Consider the following 15,417-nt stretch of genomic DNA (forward strand, 5'->3'; position numbering starts at 1 on the left):
TCCAGTGTGCTTCCTCTCTTTCTTTCTCCTGCTTTCTCTTTTCCATTTGGATGGTTGTCTAAGCTAAGCATGGGTACCTCTGACAGCAGAGCCTGAAGGTACCATGAACAATGCTCCAACCCTAGTTACTTTTCTTCAGGCTCAATTCCAGCACGTTTGTCTGCAGAGAAGAGGATCACAGCGGAGCCAGCCTCTCCAACAACAAAATGCACCATAGGCACTCTCTGTTTTTCCCTTCTGTAAGTAGGTCGCCGCTGCCAGAACCTCTCAAGGTCCTACTTCTGATGCTTCCTCAGGCCAGCCACAGCATGGCCCTCTCCAGCACTTCCTCTCTGCTCCAGTGAGCAGCCCAGAGCCACTAGAAGCAAGCTGGCTTGCCTGACTGCCATCGGGCTAGGAGCAGACAGAGGTGACAGTGAGGCGGAGATCTGGGAGCTGGTTTCAGAGCAAAGAGATGGAAGACCAAATTCTAGACCTGGAGTTAACTCCACCTACAGCTGTTACCAGAACTTTATCTTTCTGGTGTTCAACTTCCTCATCTGTAAAATGAGAGGCTTAGGTTGGAGGATTTCTAAGCTCTCGTCCAGCTCTGTAATATTGGGGAAGATTCAGCTAACACAAGCAGACTGATGTACATGTCCCATGACAATCTTCACCTTCCAAAAGCCAGAGGGAGTGCTCCTGGCCCAAGCCCCTAGATTAAACGTAAAACCCTGCTGATGGATAGCCTGCTGTGCATCAGGCACTGCAAGAACTGCTTTCTATGCTTTTACTTTAATACGTCTAATGAGCATAATTAGTCCAGAATTATCATTCTCATTTTATAATTAAAGGGAATGAGACAGTGTTAGTTGAAGTGGTTAGCCTAGTTAGAAGGAGAGTGGATTATTTTTAAATGCAAGTTTTCTGACTCCAAAGACCATCCTGATACCAGGCTGGCAGGTCACCAGGGCACAGTACCCTGCAGGTGTGGTGGCCTCAGGCTAGAAGGAACATTACAGTTACATTTCACATGTATTCACCCAGTTTTCAGTCACCTCACTTTACTCCTTATTGCCTCATTCAGTGTTCAGGATAACCCCCTATTGACAAAGTGTAAAATAACCTCCTACTGGCAAAAGAGAAAGCTGGCCGCCTACAGTTGCACCACTTAGCTGGCAAATGCAAGGAGCAGGACTAGAGCCCTAATCACCTGACTTCAAATCAGGATTCCTGCTGCCAGGCCACAGCTGGAAAAGAAGACACACCAGGCTCCTTTTTTATTTCTCTCTCTCTCTCTCTCTAATGTCCCAGTTCACAGCCAGGGTAACTGAGGCATAAAGAGTCTAGGTTTCAATGAAGATGGTGAGTTGGCATTAGGGAAGCCTCTCTCGCTTCCAGCACACAGTTCTTCCCATTTACTCCTCCTCACTCCCCATGTTAAACCAGGCAAACTCAAACTCCTTCCTGTGGCTCACAGGGCCCTGCCCAATCTGCCCCCAGCTCCTGTTTCCAGCCTGCTCTGTAGCGTTATGCTGGGACTCAGTGTCTTAGCGAGAGTCTCTGCTCAAGGTCAAAGAGCTTTGAGCCCATGGACCTTGGGCCTGGCTGACCCATGGGTCACAGCCAGGGATCCTCAGGGTAGCTCAGAAGAGGCAGAGGGGCACAGTGGGAACTGGTGTCTGAATGCCTGCTTAGCCCCTCACTGCAAGTTCCTGAGCTCCCTTAACTTCAGGTCTCCTATGTATAATATGAGGATAATAGTATTCACCTTATGGGGTTATTCTGAGGCTAAAATAAAATGTGTATATGTATTGGTAGTAGTAGTATTAGCTGCCCTATGGAGGTTGTTCGTAGCTTTAAATTAAATACATATATGTGAAAATGAAAAGCACAGTGTGTGCTAAGTAAGAATATTCAGCAAGGGTTCATTCCTTTCTTCCCCACCCACCCCTTAGTTCCACCCCATTAAAATTCCTAGATGGCAGAGATGGTGTTATTCTTCTATATCCCTGGCACCTACCACAGTCCTGGGTACATAGCAGAAACTCTATAAATGTTGGATGAAACAGAAAAGAAAACAAAAGAGGAAAAAAAAGACAATAATTTAAAAATGTTTCTCTGCCTGATAGATTTTTTTTAAAAAAGTCAAACCATAACATGATCATTACACTCAATTACCAAAACTATATAAATAACTATGCATTTTACAAATGAATGATAGAAATACAAATCCTTTGTCCCCAGCTGCTCGACGGATCTGAATGAAGAGGATCAGATCTCTTGTCCCATTGGCTTTATTACCTGGGTTTTGAATTCAGCTCTTGGCCTCTTGCCATGAGTTCTTCTATCACCTCTAGGAAGCAGTGGGCCTCCTTCCCTGCAAGACTGGCCAACTGACCCTCCCCCTGGGCCCTCCTCTAGGTTGAATTCATTACGCTCCTGAGATAAGGCCCCAGAGGATGGGAAAAAGGTGGCCAGAAAAATCCCACAACAGGTCAACACTGGGAAGATAAAAGTCACAGGCGTATCTCCTCACACCAGCTCCATCAGCTGGAGGTGCCTGAGGACCACCCCCAAAATAGCCCCCTCTTGAGAAATCTCACTCCACACCCTCCTCACCACCGCCTGAGCCTTTCTTCCTTCCAGCTCCCTCCCTAGAGACACACAGAGCCGAGGAGATAATAACAAAAGCAATAACTGAGGTTGGAGAAATACTTGACGGTTCCTGAAGCTCTCTCACAGCAAAGTCTTCATTTGGTCCTCCCCACCTCTCCCTAAGATAGGAAAAGTAGGAAATCAGGGGGTTCCTTCAGCCATGCCTTGGGATGAGCAACTGAAGCTCAGAGACATCAACAATCTGCTCAACCAAGTGACAGAGGCAGGACCTGGACCCAGATTGTTTCTTCTCTGAATTTGAAGTCACATGACTTTCATACCAGCAATGACACACTGAATTTCTATAGTTCATCTCTTTTGAGAGGCCTTAAAGATTCAAAAATATATTTCAATTCTCAAATATATGTTATACATCTTCGTACTATCTCTGATTATTGGGGAAAGCTGTATCTCCACGTTTTATAGATTTTTTTAAAAAGTAGAGCAAGAAATAGGGTTTGATTAATGTTAGGCTCATGCACACACACAAACAGCACAAAAAGAGTTCTTGTTGGTATTTGCTTCCCCTGTTTTCCAACCTGCGTGGCGCCTCTTTTGGGGGCTTTGCAGTGGGATTTTCAGTGCAACATGCAAGGCCCCATCTCTCATCCACATTCTTCGGGTTTTGTGTGCTAATCCAGTGTCAATGGGTGATTGAAACCTTCCATGAAACAAATTAAGAACTACACATTTGTAAGATTCAATTCTCTTTGCCACTGTGCAAACAAGCACTTGTCAAAGAGCAAATAAATATCTACAAAATGGCTTGAAAAACAAATATCAGGACAAACTTGATACAACTAAGCAGCAATTTTCTCCATATTAAAAATCTTGGTAGGGTGCGGTGACTCACACCTCTAATCCCAGCACTCTGGGAGGCCTAGGTGGGCGGATTGCTAGAGCTCACAAGTTTGAGACCAGCCTGGACAACATGGTGAAACACCATCTCTACAAAGAAAAAATTAGTCAGCAATGGTGGCGTGCCTCCATTGTAGTCTCAGCTGCTAGGGAGGCTGAGGTGGGAAGATCACTTGAGCCCACGGCGGTTGAGGCTGTAGTGAGCCGTGATCACACTACTGCACTCCAGCCTGGACAGAGTGAGAACTTGTCTCAAAAAAAAAAAATCTCTTTTCAAATGCCTCAGTTATTGTTATCTTTTTACTATTACTACAGCTATAATTTATGAAATACCAGGCACTTTACTAAGTATTTTGTTTATGCTCTCTCATTAGTCCACACAACAACCTCCTCAATTTGGTATTTTTTTAATCACCGTTTTACAAATAAGGGAACAGAAAATACAGACGTGAAATAGCCTGCCCAGGCTAACTCAGATCCTGAATAGCAGAGCACAGTCCAAACCCATTTGCACGTGACTCCATCGATTAAACTCCCAACTGACTCTCTCAGAAGTGTTTTCTGAGGTTATAATGTCAATGTGATTATGCCCCAATTTAATAATATTTTCAACAATGATTTACAATCCACTTATTATGTGAAAGACACTTCTTCTGGGTAACATAAAGCAAACTATAATGCTCAAGCTATGAAGCTGAGCCTAAGAAGCTTATGCAGTCATACAGGATGTGTGACATACACACAGATGTTCATGACAGAGGCATGGAGTTAAAATGTCATGGGAGGTCAGAGAAAGGAGAAACCAATTCTCATGGGAGAAATTGAGCTTGGTACACATAAACATAGGACAATACCAGTGGAGAAAAGTCAGCTTACCTGAGAAGGATTAATTACACAGCAATAAAGAAAACCTGAAGAATGCACCTGCCTCTGGAGTGCCTCATTGCAGTCATTATTCTCCTTGACAGACACAGATAACACCGATGACCACTGCATGCAGACATGCACTGACTTGTTTCCCCAATGGAAGTGGCAGGCAAGCATGGATTCCTCCCCACTCTTGCACAGCTCCCCTTTGTACAGAATGACATGCTTCCTGACGTGTGAAAAGCTGTGACCTTTGTCAAGCTTTTTTAACAACTGATATTCCCAATGACCACCTGTGCTAGGTGGAGGGCTTGAAGCGGGGACACTTACTGCCTACAAGGAATTCACGATCCAGCTGCAAGGCCCACAGGTGGATCAATTGCATCACAAATACTAGATGTCAGCTTATTGACTGACAACTTGACATTAGCATTTAAATAGTTCTCCTAACACGCAAACCTTTTGGAACGTATCTTTTAGTATCTAATGGGAGGTCACAAGCAGCTGTGGAAAGAAGAACATGAATGAACACTTACAATGGAAAAATGTGACACAAAAACAACTTACGGATATGATTCCCATCAGCAATGGAGATATACACTTTTAGCTATAGGGATTTTGTGATGAAAATTATTTCTGGTCAGGCATGGTGGCTCATGCCTATAATTTCAGCAACTGGGGAGGCTGAAGCAGGAGGATCACTTGAGCTCAGGAGTTCCAGACCAGTCTAGGTGACATAGGGAGATCCTGTCTCTACACAACATTAAAAAATTAGCCAAGTGTGGTGGCACATGTCTGTAGTCCTAGCCGCTTGGGAGGCTGAGGCAGGAGGATTGCTTGAGCCTGGGAGGTTGAAGCTGCAGTGAGCTGTGATTGCACCACTGCCCCTCAGCCTGGGCGATAGAGTGAGACCCTGTCTGAAAAAAGAAAAAAATGATTTCCATGGTATGGTGGTATGGTTTTTAAAAATTGATAATAAAATAATAACATTTAAGTAATCAATTAAATAACAAAAATTATTTGAAGAGATTTAAGCATGGAGGGGCCTGGGGCAAGCAAATGGAGAGGAAGGAGAGAACTCATAGTAGAAATGTGGTGTATGAAGACTACCTAAAATAACAGAAAATATTGACTGGGCGCAGTGGCTTATGCCTGTAATCCCAGCACTTTGGGAGGCCAAGGCAGGTGTATCACCTGAGGTCAGGAGTTCGAGACCAGCCTAGCCAACATGGTGAAACCTTGTCTCTACTAAAAATACAAAAATTAGCTGGGTGTGGTGGCAGCCACCTGTAATCCCAGCTACTTGGGAGGCTGAGGCAGAAGAATCTCTTGAACCAGGGAGGCAGAGGTTGCAGTGAGCCGAGATCGCATCACTACACTCCAGGCTGGGTGACACAGTGAGACTCCATCTCAAAAAAAAAGTAAAAAGAAAATATGGTAAATAGAAGTAAAAATGTTGGGGAAAAAGATAAATCACTAATATTGTAGAAAAGAATGTAGTCTTTGGAGCCAGACGGGCCTAGATTTAACCTTGGCCCATCCATTTATTAGCTACATGGCCTCTGCTATTCAGCCTCAGTTTGCTCATCTGTAAAATGGGGCATAATATTTACCCAGCAAAGTCCCTGTGAGGACAAGATATCTTGTTTAGTAAGCACCTAGCATAGGATGTGGCCTAAACAGTTGTTCACGTTACAAATGTTACTGAGTGCCTAGTGGCTGGAAATACAGTAATGGACTGAACAGAAATGGTCCCTGCTCTCATGGAGTTTACAGTCTAGCAAAGGATAAAGGGTTGTTTTAATTATTTTAGTTAACCAAGTAGCAAAACACAGCATTACAACACATAATCAGAGCATAAAAGGTCAGTCTTATAAACGGCCTAATAGCTACAACTAGGGCTTTCTCATGCAAACTCAACAGGTCAACCAGAGTCCTAGCAAATGAGCTAGTGAATACTTTAGAAACAGGTCACTCCACAAGTTGTTGGTCTAAAATTCTGGGTATGTGCGTTTCACTAGGCAGACATTCCAGTATTTGATAAAAGGAGGAATACAGATGAATTCCGTTACATGAGCCAGCTGTATCAGTAAAAATAGCATGAGAGCTGGTGCCACGAAATGGAAACATCTGGCTCCGGAGAAAAGGCTGAAGGAAGTGTGATGCAGAGTGAAGCGAACAAAACCTCAACGAGAGGGCTGGATTCTGGTCCTAGGGCAGCCCCCCAATAGCTGTGTGAGTCAGAAGAGACCCTTAGCCTTTCTCCAGGTCTGTTCTCTGTCTGTGAAACTGAGTGAGCCCTGAAATCTCATCCATTTCTGCCACTGTAAGAGTCCATAGGTGCAAAAAACGAGAAATAGTTCAAGTGAGTTTGCATAGCAACAAGATTTGCTTCAATAAACAAATTGAGCATCAAGTAAAATGAAAGACTAGATTGTCCCTTAGCATTATTTTGGAAGGTAGGATTTCTGAACACTGGCCATCACTTGGAGACCCATGCCTTCACAATCAACTACTTGATTTTCTGATCATGTTGGTTTCCAAATACTAACTGGAGTAATGACTAGCACTTCCAAGTATTTCCAGCTCTCTACCTTCCGGGCGGAATTGTTCTTTCTGGGTCTTTTGTAGTTTGCTGCAGTCATGTGACTAGTGCTGGCCAATGAGTTGGGAGTGAGGGGAGTATATATCATGTCTAGACAAGCACATTTAAGTATCACTGTAAGATTCTTCACAACTCTCCTTCCCTTTGGCATAGTGACTGATGATCAGGTGGTGACTGTTTGTCACCATTGGTCCCTGAGTGACTAGAGTGACCAAAGCTCCCTGCTATTCCAAAATGGACAGATGAAGTGAATATGAAATAAATCTTTGTGTTTTAAGCCCTTGGGACTTGGAGGTTATTTTGTTACTGAAGCAGAATCCAACCTATCCTTACAAATACATTGCTTCCTATTAATACTTTGCTAACTTAATAGCTTTTAGAAATACAGACTGGAACTGTATACTAAACTGCTTTTCATTGTTTTAAATATGATTTCCTTCCACCTGACTTGACACCACTGCATTGCCTGATTTGGCACTATTACCAGGGACACAGACACCATTCACATCACGCCTCTGAAAACGCCATTCATATGGAATGCAATGTGACTGGCAACACGGCACTCTGGATTTGCAACAGTATAGGTGAAACACAATCATTCCATTTAGCATTTCTACTTTATTCCTTTTCAAGTTAATAGACAATATCCTTTTTATTTCAAAGTATTTTACAGTTTTTAGAAGGTCTTGCATTCAAAAGAGATTACATCATTTGGAAAACGTTCAAAACCCTATAAGGCATACAGTATTAGCTCCATTTTACAACAGGGATCTGAGAGTCATACAGCTTAAGGGACTGCATGAGGTTGCCAGTGAGTATGTGGCAAAGCAGGGACTCTTTTTTCCTGGCTCCACATTCGGTGCTAATTCAACTCTGCCACATTTCCTTCAGCATCTTTACTCTGAACGTTTTTGGTGTGTTTGTTTCTGTCTATCCTGATCGTATTTTCTTGAAGTTGGGGGAGCACTGAACCAACCAGTTGCTCGTCATTATTTGTTTTATGCAACCCAGTTCTTCAGAAGAAAGTGCTGCTGGCACAAACCCTGGGCTTCCAGGGCAGTGGAATTGCTCCTGCCATGGGTCCAGAAGAAAATGCCATCCCGCAGGCGGGATAAGCTGGAGGCCAGCTATCTGGTCAGCCCTGAGCTCCTGACGTCCTGCCTATGTTATCAGTCCAGGCCTTGATGTTGGAGAGGCTGACGACCTGTGCTACACATTATCTCACACTCTCGACTTGGCAAAGTAGCCCGCCACTGAACTGTGGGGACAGTGAGCAACATTTAAGGCAATGACCCCACAGGTACTCCCCGACTCCTTTCCCAAAGGGTTCAAGGTCTGTTCCTCTCTTCCGTCACTGTCATCTTCTGTTTTCCTTCCCTCTGCTTCTCCTTTTGCCCCTTCTGATAAATCTTTGGTTGGGTGGATCGGCCTCCTTTCCTAAATTGGCTCTAAGTGAATGAAATCTTTCTATTTTCTGGGTTGTTTCTCAGGTATTAGTAAATATCTGAGGTCGCAGTTGAGCTGGGGCAAAAGGACTGGAAGAGCTGGGTGGAAAACCTTCATCATCAAGGCTCTTTCCGAGGTGATAAAGAAGCCGTCTTCCTTCTCTCCCCAATGAACACAGTACAGCCAGATTGTCAAACACTTCGGAAGTCACCTGCATAGCCCTGGAGTTTCCAAAGCTCTCCCCTGAATCTCTGCGGTGATGCTCACACCAGTCTACAGAGGCAGTGTGCCCTCTGGGGGCCCTAAGCTTGCCCCTCACTTCATCACAGAAGGCACTCCAGTCAAACATAGAAGAAGGGCCTTGTCTGCCTCTCTAGGATGTGCCACTAGGACTCCAGCTCCCACGGAGTCTCCATCCTCCTCTCCCCTGAAATCTGCACGCTGACCCACATTTCTCTCTCAGAAGATCTGATGCGGTTGATTCGCTTTGCGAACTTTCTTCCACCTCAGAGGGTCTGGTGCTGAGTTCCCACACTGGGAAAGAGAACACTTTCAGGATGCTCTCTATAGAATCAGCTATTTCACTCTTCTCAAGGGTTCAAGGGGTCCATTCAGGGCTGGAAAAATGAGCCGGTTAGAGAGGGAAGAAGAGAAGCTGCCTAGAGGGTTTCCTAACACATTGTCCTGCTTCTCCTATTCTTCTTTCACCCCAAGACTTTCAAAGCTAGAGTTAGGTCTTAAGGTCCCTAGCAGTAGTGACCACAGATAGGCTTGCAGGCTCTTGGCATAAGGGGCCTTATAGGTCCAGGTGTCTATCTCCAACACACCTGACAAGGTAAACCGTCACTTTCAGGCACCATAGACGTCCCCTTCAGTACTTTTTCACAAATGCGATTTCACACAGGTTTACGGGACTATTTGATCAGTGTCTCTCTCCTCCATTAGACTAAGCTACATGAAGTCAGAGACTGTACAGTTTTCCTTCACCTGACAAAGAGTAGGCATTCAATAAATATTTGCTCAATGGATGAATTAATCTTCTCTGCTGACACAGCATGAGGGAATAAGCTTAAGCTATGGCAAGAAGGATTAGCTCAGAGATAGCTCTGGAGCTGGACTGTCTGGTGGTAAATCCTCCTATGAGACCTCAGGCAAATGTCTTTCTCCTGCCTCATTTGTAGTTTCAAATGGCTATAATAGTAGTACTACTCCCTGATTGTTTTGAGGAGTGAATGAGATAGTGCACAGAAAATACTTAAGGCTAGTAAGGTCCACACCTGTAATTCCAGCACTTTGGGAGGCCAAGGCAAGTAGGTCACTTAAGCCCAGGAGTTCGAGACCAGCCTGGGCAATATAGTGAAACTCTGTCTCTACAAAAATGAAACAAAACAAAACCACACGCTTCAAACAGTCTCTGGCAAATATAAATGCTCAATAAATATTAGGTAACTACAGTTTGCTTGCAGATTGTGGGTAACCAAGGGAGAAGTTTTAATTTTGTCTTTTGTAAGATAGAGGAAAGGTTCTATGCCTTATACTTATCCTAGGAGGCAATTTTGAGAGTTAAGACAAACATAATTTTCTAACTGCAGGATAAGTATTAAGAAAGGATTTGGCTATGCCTAGAGATAGTGACCTTATAATTAGAGACAATGAGATTGTTGAAGAAATCAGGACATAAACCATGGGGACCTTTGGCAGTGGAGAAGTGATCTTTGGTGTGTAGGACCAAAAGATATTAAGTGGACATCCCAGTAACAGTCTATTTTAATGAGGGAAAATACTCTCCAAAGGTCTAACATGTCACACTTGAGTCAGTTCATAGACTCAGAACCTGTCCAAAGAAGAATTCAGGTGAAATACAATGGTTAGAAGAGTACAAACTTTGCAGCCAGAATGCCTAAGCTTCAATCCCAGGTAATTCATGACTTGCAATATAACTTGGACAAGTTACTTAACCTCTCTGGGTTCCAGCTTCTTCATCTGTAAAATGGGAATCATAATAGGGCATCAATTTTCCAGCATTTTTACAAGGGATGAATATATAATAGTACATAGTAACACTGTGTATGTGTTAGGTATAATTAAAAGGATTGAAAATTATCACCTCTAGCAATAGACAAATGGCTGTCCATTTTTCTTAAAAAGGGAGAAAATCTGAAATAAGAGCCTCCATAAAATAATAGAAAGTTGTCAATATTTTCACTCCATAGTCAAGGACCTAGAAAGGCCAAAATTGTAAGGATGGTGGCATGGCTATTCCGGGAAGGGGTGTAAGGGGAAATCCTTCTGAAGAGGTGCAGAGTGTGTGAGTGCCACCCTAAGGCCTCATAGGGAACTGGATCTTAGCACTCAGATCGACCAGATGACCCTCACCAGGATGTAATTCCACCTCCTTCTTTGCTTTGCAAAAATCTACTGTCCCAGGGCCGGGCACAGAGGCTCACACCTGTAATCCCAGCATTTTGGGAGGCTGAGGCGGGTGGATAGCAAGGTCAGGAGTTTGAGACCAGCATGGCCAACATGGTGAAACCCTGTCTCTACTAAAAATACAAAAATTAGCCAGGTGTGGTGGTATGCACCTGTAATCCAAGCTACTCAGGAGGCCGAGACAGGAGAATTGCTTGAATCCAGGGGGTGGAGATTGCAGTGAGCCGAGATTGCACCACTGCACTCCAGCCTGAGTGACAGAGCAAGACTCTGTCTCAAGAAAAAAAAAAAAAAAAAACAATCTACTGTCCCAGGAGCAATTCTGCCTGCTGAGCTTAATCAGACAAGAATCATTAGTGCTTCCAATGAAGAGGTCCAACTAATAATGCAGACTCCTGAGATCCAATAAGCTAGAAGATCTGGGGAGAGGGCCTAGCAAGTTCGATTTCTGGAAGCATCCCAGGTGATTTTTACACATCCTGAAATTTGAGAACACTGCCCTTGTTGGACTCTGAGACCCCTTCCAACTCTGACAGTCTCTCATTCTGTGGTTGTCTGGTTGGATACATTCCTGAGATCATTGCATATTATCAGATCCAATGCACACAGCTTCCAGAGGCTGAAGCCATCCCTCAGATGTGGAGATGACAGGACAGCAGATACCCCAGAGCCCTCGTCCCATCTCACTCCCCTTGCCCATACACACTCCCATCTGGCAAAGGTGTGTCACCTGGGGCTGGGGTGGAGGGAGCTGTCACCCTCTCTCCTGGTAAAAGTAACCTTTCCTTTTCCAGGAGTCCTAACTACCTCGTAGAGGGAAAAAATATGGTAACATCTCACTGCCCTTCACGAGCATGTGAATTTCCAGCAAAAGATAAGCATGGTATTATGGAGAATGTAATTTGGGACTCCCGTTTTAAACAAGAGGCAACATCTTCCCATCCTTCCCAGAATAGGACAGGAGAAATAAATTATGACCTAAAACATCCAAGTTGTTTCTAGAATCACCAGCAGCATTTATAGTAAGAGAGCAAAATATTTGCACCTCCCTGTGATGGCAGCACATTGGCAGGCTTCCTTCCGGCTGTGACCATGTGCTTGTTTGGATCTGCTGAGGTCCAGTGCTTCCAGGCAACCTTGGACACGGTCGTGGCCCCCTGGCGTGGAGGAGTCAGGCCACAGGCTAGCAGGCGCTGGATAGAGCACTCTGAAGGCCTATTTGTGGGGAACATCAGCAGCTGTGCGGAAATGGAGGTGAGCAGAGAGGAACAGAAGTCTTTCTCAGGCAGAGCAGCAGATGGGGAAGTGGGAGCCTCCTCCTGCCTCCACCATGGCAAAACCTTGTCTCTGGTTTCCCTGCCTCAGCTCTCCCACATGCCATTCTCACCAGTCTTCCTAAAATACCACTTTCATTATGTTAATTCCCCTCTGCTTTATTTCCCATTTTTTAGAGACGGGGTCTCCCTCTGCCGTCCAGACTAGAGTGCAGTGGTGCTATCACAGCTCACTGCAGCCTTGATCTTCTGGGCACAAGAGATCCTCCCATCCTTTGCACTAGCTGGCACAACAGGTGCAAGCCACCATGCTTGACTAAGTTTTCTACTTTTTAGACAGATAGGGTCTTGCTATGTCGCCCAGGTCAGTGTCAATCTTCTGGCCTCAAGCTATCCTCCTGCCCCCGCCTCCCAAAGCATTTGGATTACAGGCATGAGCCACCATGTCTGCCCTTAATTCTCATGAGACCTCCACAGCTGTCTTCACCTAAAGTATAGCATCGGTTCAAAATTCTTCAGTTTATTCAAAGCCTACCACAGCCTGCCTCAACTTGCCTCCCCAAATTTGGCTCACAAAATTCCCACAAACCGTCTCACATGCTTGCCAACCTTCTGCTCAAGCAACAACAGCCCCTCCCTCTCTTCCCAGTGTGCTTCCCGTCTACTCCTCACCAGGCTTCTGCAGCTGTGATTTCTCCTTCCTGCTACCCAGCTCTACTCCCTCTGCCCAGGTCCCTCCTCTCCACCTACACAAATGCTTCATTGCTCTGCCTGGACAATCCACCAATACAGATTCCTGCTCCTCCTCCGTGTCCAGCTCTGACTGGCTGGCTGGGTGAGAAAAGACACAGCCCAGAGGCAGAGAACATGCGTTCGAACCCAGCTCTGCCGGCTACTAGCTGCGTGGTTTGGGGCACATCATCCTCCTCTCTGAATTTCAGTGGCTCTACAACCTGGCACACCATTCCAGGGATTGCGGATAGTGCATATAAAGTGTCCACCACAATGCATGGCACACAGTAGGCGCTCAGCAAGTGGTAGCTAACAGTGCCAGTCATACCCACTGCCTGGAATTCTTAAATCTCCTCATCTGCGTAGGGACTGACTCACCGGTTTGACTCTTGGTGTTTCACTGTATCCTCCCTCCCCTATAGTATTTTGCTCACCTCTGCTTCTCAAAAGGGGCTCACAAGATATTTTTCTGGGGTCTCTAGGTGTTTGTGCCACAAGTTCACTAGATTGTCTTAAGCAGAAAAATGGAAAGTGATGAGGCCTGCGACCTGCTTTGTACTCAGTTGACAAGCCAGCTTCACAGAGCTCAGAGACGAATCCGAATAACAGCCTTGGGATGAAGTCAGTGTGCACATCTGCAAGGGGAACCCCCGGAGAGTTTCAGTCCTGATCCGGGAGCCAAAGCTCTCTCCGCTGAGCTGCCTGAGAACACCAGCAGCTTGCTAAAGAAACCACTCGGCTGTCAAAACATATCCCGGCTTCTCCTGTCAGGGGATGTCAGCCAACATCTTGGAGAATGGCAGAGAAGCAAGCGCTTGGGAGTTCAGTGCTGATAAATGACTTGTAAATGTCACGTAGGCCCAAGGGGTGAATGCCAGTGTAGATGGAACTTACCTCTCTCTCAAAGCAATGGAAAATTGTGAAACCTCCAGCTTTCTTGTGTAAGCTCATGGGCCATATTTTTAAACTTATCAACAGTAAAAATGACTATAAATCTACTTACCCCTACCCTACCACAATAATAATACGTCCCCTGCACTGAAAACAATTTTCTATGCCTTTTTCTGTCCTCAAGACCCATAATCTCATTGCTCCCTTTACTCCATCCAGGTAAACCTCCTCTCTGTTCTGATTGATTCAGCCCGTCCACTAACAAGTGTTTATCATGCTGCCCTGGGTGTGCAGAACCTGGTGGGCAACTAAGAAAGAAAACAGAAGAAAACGTGGCCTCTGTCCGCAAGGAGCCACTTAAAATCGAGTTGTTTTGTCAGATCTGCAGCATCCCAACACCAACTTCTAATGGCTTTCTTTCATTTAGTAGTGAGTTAGTCAACAAGTACTTATTACACACCACTGTGTGCCTGGAATACAGAGGGCGAATGAGCCAGGCAAGGTCCTGGTTCTCATGCAGCTTGCATTTTAGTAGGAGGACAAGGCAATATGCAAGTAAACAAAGAATACAAAGTCAGAGAACAGTAAGTGCTATGAAGAAAGTAGGGTAATGAGATAGGGGGTGATGGGATAGTAGGGTAATGAGATAGTAGGGTAATGAGATCCGGACGTGGAGGCCAGAGAAAGTCTTTCTGAAGAGGTGGCATCAACAGCCTGTCAAAAGTGGTGAGATAGAAGAGAAGAGACAAACTCCCTTCAGGAAAGGGTCTGCCCATAAACCCTGCAGAAACTCAAAGGACATGGGGATGAACACAGGGCTGCTGCCTCTGAAACTTTCTGTGTCTCTTGGTCAAAGGCTATATTCATAGCACCAAGCACAGCGCCTGATACAGAGTAGATGGTGAACGATGAATGATACTGATGAGTGGCATTATTCACAATTTTCTACATACCAACCAATGTCCTTGCCATGCACTTTCTTTTGATTCTCATGACCACCATATGAGGAAGGTGCTCTTATCCCTACGTGACAGATACAAACAGGTATTCACAGAAAAGGAGAAGCAGAGCCTGGGTTCAAATCCAAGCACCGTATTTCCAAACCACCTGGTCTCCACTCCTGTGCTGTACTGTGTGCAAGCCTGAATGTTCCTTCCCCCTTGATCTTAGGTCTCATAAGTTTCTAGGAGGGATACAGAGGTGGAAGCTATTTCAGGCCTTGGGTTGTTGGAATCTATATGTTAAATTTTATCTGGTATGTCACTATACCCAAATGTTCACACCTTTTTTTTTTAACTTAGAGTTGGGTTCTCCTGTCACCCAAGCTGGAGTGCAGCGGTGTGATCATGGCTCACTGCCGTCTTGAACCCATGGGCTCAAGTGATCCTCCCACCTCAGCCTTCTGATTAGTTAGAGATACAGGCATGCGACACCACACCTGGCTGATTTATTTGTTTGTAGAAATGGAGTCTCACTATGCTGCCCAGGCTGGTCTCAAACTCCTGGTCTCATGTGATCCTCCCACTTCAGCCTCCCAAAGCTCTGGGGTGCAGGTGTGAGCCACTATTCCCAGCCCCTCATGTTCATACTTTTTTCATTATCCAATCAAATATGGCTACTTGTCTCAGATAAGAACCAATCCCTGAAGGATTTAATTTCTGAGGTTGGGCAAATCAA

Source organism: Theropithecus gelada, chromosome 11, assembly GCF_003255815.1.
Source record: "Theropithecus gelada isolate Dixy chromosome 11, Tgel_1.0, whole genome shotgun sequence".
NCBI lineage: Eukaryota > Metazoa > Chordata > Mammalia > Primates > Cercopithecidae > Theropithecus > Theropithecus gelada.